This window comes from Schistocerca nitens, chromosome 4 (genome assembly GCF_023898315.1).
Source record: "Schistocerca nitens isolate TAMUIC-IGC-003100 chromosome 4, iqSchNite1.1, whole genome shotgun sequence".
Taxonomy (NCBI): domain Eukaryota; kingdom Metazoa; phylum Arthropoda; class Insecta; order Orthoptera; family Acrididae; genus Schistocerca; species Schistocerca nitens.
Window position 1 is genome coordinate 163,808,385 of NC_064617.1, and position 6,000 is coordinate 163,814,384.

A 6,000-nucleotide genomic window follows, 5' to 3' on the forward strand; every position below is an offset into this window, starting at 1 on the left:
GGAAATTGAGAAATTCAGTCCGGATTCGAAAATTGTAACACATGTGAATGCAAATCATATAAACGACCGTTTTCAGTAGGCTGAATGTTATGAAAATTATCGGTGTAAAAATGTAGGTACACATTGAAGGAAATGAGTGTAGGGTTCACAGTGTGTCAGCTATTAGGCCAACGAGCAACAAGACACAGGCAGAACGTCACAGGGTTACAGAAACTGGTACATCAACAAACAAGACATGAGATACGATGAAAGAGAAGCGTATTCGACTTGGTAAATATAACTCGACACATTAGATGATACTGATGCTACGTATTGTAATCAGCTCAGTGAGGCTACGGAAACGAACTCCGAAGGCTGTTTGAAGTTGCCTAAGGAGCAAGTGGCAGTGGTGTACACCACAGTGTTAAGAGTAAACGGAACGGTAAGTGTAATAAAAGATAATGAAAGCACTTTAAAGTCAGGAATGGGAAGGCCGGAAGAAAGATGATTATAAGAAACAAAAAGATTACAGACTTTGTAACAATATGCGAATTGTTGTTGCAACTGTCAGATGTATTCGGGGATACTGAATGAGAATGTGAGCAGATGGAAATTACTACAGTTAATTCACAGAAGAACGTATGACGCCCATACGTACCGTACAAATTGTTAAGTTCCTAATTTTAAAAAGGGTTTACTTTAAAGACATAACATTTCTTTTTCCAAACGAAGCGGGTATCTCTTATGAAAGTTGACTGATGCATATCTACAGCCAGAAGTACATTAAGTTATGAAATAAATGTTCCCGTAGCTGTTAATAACGTGTTCGACAATGTTTCCATTGCCAACAGAGATTCCTCAGCCAAAAGGAAACCACACATTTATAAAGCCAGAGAAAAAATTGTTGCTAACAGAGGAAGCAGACAGTTGCACTACTGTTAGTTGAACAGTTAAACTGCACGGAATTAAAACAGGGATTAACGTCTGTGCAGACAAATACTTCCACTAATCACAACTTCTAGCAGAAGAGCTTCAAACAAAGTGACTCCAATAAATTTCAAATGGTTGTGTAAAAAGAATAGTAACTTTAAATCAAAATAAGTTGACCTATTATTAATAACGAGTTTCACTACATCGTTCCTAAAAAGGAAGAAATGATAATATTATGCAGGAAAAGAGTGCAAAGGACGTTTTGATGAAGGAACTTGTAGTAATTTAAATGATATGAAGCAAGAGTATTCATTCAGATGGACCAAACTCTACGTACAAGCACCACTAAAAATATTGTAATACCTCAGATTATTTTAGAATTTGACTGTTGCGTACCAATGAGAGGACAAACATTTCTGTGTTGGATATAGAACTTCCTTAGTGTCTTGTGGCTGCATAACTAGACGACATGAGAGTTGCGGGAAACTATGTTAAACAATCTAGAAATAATGTTGGACGAACAGTAGAAGCAGGTGGTACAGAGTGTATACTCAACACATTTTCTATTCCAACTTATATTAGTATTAATTATATTCGTGACAGTAATGAAAATGCTGCAAATATTGTTTGAAACTATATGGACTTAAATCGATATAATTAAAGTGGGCTACTTTGTGACACTTTCAGCAATTTTCGTAACAGAATTCACAGAAATATTCCGGGAGAAATTTAATTTCCACTTACATGGAATTTTATATCTTTATTCTTTAATTTTCAGAAAAGAAAAGTTTTTATGTACTGTAAGGTGTTCATATTATGGAAATTTATCTGTCACAGATTTTCTACCGATTCATAATCGGACTATAAGAAGCAGTGTCAGTGAAGGAAACTAGAGTTAATTAATTTGTCACAACGATGGACTGACTTCGTGTTTCTTTATGACACGCAGATATAACTCTGTTACAAGTTTGCCAGCTTTGAGTTACAAATTATTTATATGGATAAAACGACTTGTCAGAAAGTTTTCCAATGTGGCGAGATTTATTTCTCCACTTTTCTTAAAATCCAGGTAAATATAGACCTAGCCCCACTGAAACACAATTAGTGTGAAATAAAAAAGGAACATGCACTTATCACGGTAATAGAACAAAACCCTTATACCCTTCTTCATGCATCTGATCAGTGGAAAGAACAGGTCACAAGACTTACATTCTACACAAAATCTAAGTAGGTGATTATTTTGCATCGTTAGAGACTTACAAGTTTAGTGAAACGAGAAAATCTGGCCAGGTGCGAGTAAGAAAGGCGCACTGAGGGTTCTGTATAAATTGATTTATATATGCACACAGTTCATACATTCTGGGAATCACCAACTGTTTTTGCTTGTTATCGTCGTTGATACCGGCGAAAAATTGGTCCCAGTGATCCTAAGACTTTAAAGAATGTTTTAATTTCAACTCTGAAGACGAATAACAAATGACAAAGGAAATACTTTTTTCTTGTGATATAGCTACAAATTAAAAATGTCTAATTTTCTCGTCTACTTCTACAGTCAAGTAAACCTTTTTGTCTAATTTCATGATTCTAGAATAACACGAAGTACCCAAAATTAAATAGGGGTAATGCAGGAGTAGGTTTAATAACGAATAAAAAATAGGAGTGCGGTTAAGCTACTACAAACAGCATAGTTAATGCATTCTTGTGGCCACGGTAGACACGAAGAACATGCCTACTACAGTAGTACAAGTTTTAAGCCAACTAGCTCTGCAGATGATGAGGAAAATGATGAAAAGTATGATGAGATAAAAGAAATTATTCAGGTAGTGAAGGGAGATGAAAATGTAATAGTCATGGGTGACAGGAATTCGAGAGTAGGAAAAGGAAGAGAAGGAAACATAATAGGTGAATATGGATTGCGGGTAAGAAATGAAAGGGGAAGCCGTCTGGTAGAATTTTGCACAGAGCATAACTTAATCATAGCTAACACTTGGTTCAAGAATCATAGAAGAAGGTTGTATTCATGGAAGAATCCTGGACGTACTTGACGGTATCAGATAGATTATGTAATGGTAAGACAGAGATTTACGAACCAAGTTTTAAATTGTAAGACATTTCCAGGGTCAGATGTGGACTCTGACCACAATCTATTGGCTATGAACTGTAGATTTAAACAGAATAAACTGCAAAAAGGTGGAAATTTAAGGAGATGGGACCAAATTAACTGACTAAACCAGAGGTTGTACAGACTTTCAGGGAGAGCATAAGGGAACAACTGACAGGAATGGGGGAAAGAAATACAGTAAAAAAAGAATGAGTAGCTCTGAGGGACGAAGTAGTGAAGGCAGCAGAGAATCAAGTAGGTAAAAAGACGATTGCTAGTAGAAATCCTTCGGTAACAGAAGAAATATTGAATTCAACTGATGAAAGGAGAAAATATAAAAATGCAGTAAATGAAGCAGGCAGAAGCAAATACTAACGTCTCAAAAATGAAATCGACAGGAAGTAAAAAGTGCTAAGCAGGGATGGCTAGAGGGCAAATGTAAGGATGTAGAAGTTTATCTCACTAGGGGTAAGATAGATACTGCCTGCAGGAAAATTGAAGAGACCTTTGGAGAAAAGAGAGCTACTTGTATGAATATCAAGAGCTCAGATGGAAATCCAGTTCTAAGCAAAGAAGGAAAAGCAGAAAGGTGGAAGTAGTATATAGAGGGTCTGTACAAGGGCGATGTACTTAAGGACAATATAATGGAAATGGAGGAGTATGTAGATGAAGATGAAATGGGAGATACGATACTGCGTGAAGAGTTTGACAGAGCACTGACAGACCTGTGTCGAATCAAGGCCCCGGGAGTAGACTACATTCCCGTAGAACTACTGAGGGCCTTGGGAGAGCCAGTCCTGACAAAACTCTGCAAGATGTATGAGACAGGCGAAATACCCTCAGACTTCAAGTTGTTGTTGTTGTTGTGGTCTTCAGTCCTGAGACTGGTTTGATGCAGCTCTCCATGCTACTCTATCCTGTGCAAGCTTCTTCGTCTCCCAGTACCTACTGCAACCTACATCCTTCTGAATCTGCTTAGTGTATTGATCTCTTGGTCTCCCTCTACGATTTTTACCCTCCACGCTGCCCTCCAATGCTAAATTTGTGATCCCTTGATGCCTCAAAACATGTCCTACCAACCGATCCCTTCTTCTAGTCAAGTTGTGCCACAAACTTCTCTTCTCCCCAATCCTATTCAATACCTCCTCATTAGTTACGTGATCTACCCACCTTATCTTCAGCATTCTTCTGTAGCACCACATTTCGAAAGCTTCTATTCTCTTCTTGTCCAAACTGGTTATCGTCCATGTTTCACTTCCATACATGGCTACACTCCATACAAATACTTTCAGAAACGACTTCCTGACACTTAAATCTATACTCGATGTTAACAAATTTCTCTTCTTCAGAAACGATTTCCTTGCCATTGCCAGTCTACATTTTATATCCTCTCTACTTCGACCATCATCAGTTATTTTACTCCCTAAATAGCAAAACTCCTTTACTACTTTAAGTGTCTCATTTCCTAATCTAATCCCCTCAGCATCACCCGATTTAATCTGACTACATTCCATTATCCTCGTTTTGCTTTTGTTGATGTTCATCTTATATCCTCCTTTCAAGACACTGTCCATTCCGTTCAACTGCTCTTCCAAGTCCTTTGCTGTCTCTGACAGAATTACAATGTCATCGGCGAACCTCAAAGTTTTTACTTCTTTTCCATGAATTTTAATACCTACTCCGAATTTTTCTTTTGTTTCCTTTACTGCTTGCTCAATATACAGATTGAATAACATCGGGGAGAGGCTACAACCCTGTCTCACTCCTTTCCCAACCACTGCTTCCCTTTCATGCCCCTCGACTCTTATAACTGCCATCTGGTTTCTGTACAAATTGTAAATAGCCTTTCGCTCCTTGTATTTAACCCCTGCCACCTTCAGAATTTGAAAGAGAGTATTCCAGTTAACGTTGTCAAAAGCTTTCTCTAAGTCTACAAATGCTAGAAACGTAGGTTTGCCTTTTCTTAATCTTTCTTCTAAGATAAGTCGTAAGGTTAGTATTGCCTCACGTGTTCCAACATTTCTACGGAATCCAAACTGATCTTCCCCGAGGTCCACTTCTACCAGTTTTTCCATTCGTCTGTAAAGAATTCGCGTTAGTATTTTGCAGCTGTGACTTATTAAACTGATAGTTCGGTAATTTTCACATCTGTCAACACCTGCTTTCTTTGGTATTGGAATTATTATATTCTTGAAGTCTGAGGGAATTTCGCCTGTCTCATACATCTTTCTCACCAGATGGTAGAGTTTTGTCAGGACTGGCCAGACTTCAAGTAGAATATAATAATTCCAATCCCAAAGGAAGCAGGTGTTGACAGATGGGAAAATTACCAAACTATCAGTTTAATAAGCCACAGTTGTAAAATACTAACGCGAATTCTTTCCAGACCAATGGAAAAACCGGTAGAAGCCGACCTCGGGAAGATCAGTTTGGATTCCGTAAAAAATGTTGGAACACGTGAGGTAATACTGACGTTACCACTTATCTTAGGAGAAAGATTAAGGAAACGCAAACCCACGTTTCTAGCATTTGTAGACTTAGAGAAAGCTTTTCACAATGTTGACTGGAATACTCTCTTTCAAATTCCAAATGTGGGAGAGGTAAAATACAGGGAGCGAAAGGGTATTTACAATTTGTACAGAAACCAGATGGCAGTTATAAGAGTTGAGGGGTACGAAAGGGAAGCAGTGGTTGGGAAGGGAGTGAGACAGGGTTGTAGCCTCTCCCTGATGTTGTGCAATCTGTATCTTGTGCAAGCAGTAAAGGAAACAAAAGAAAAATTCGGAGTAGGTATCCATGGAGAAGAAATAAAACTTTGAGGTTCGCCGACGACAATGTAATTCTGTCAGAGACAGCAAAGGACCAGAAAGAGCAGTTGAACGGAATGGACAGTGTCTTGAAAGGAAGATATAAGATGAATATTAACAAAAGCAAAACGAGGATAATGGAATGTAGTCGAATTAAGTCGGGTGATGCTGAGGGAATTAGAT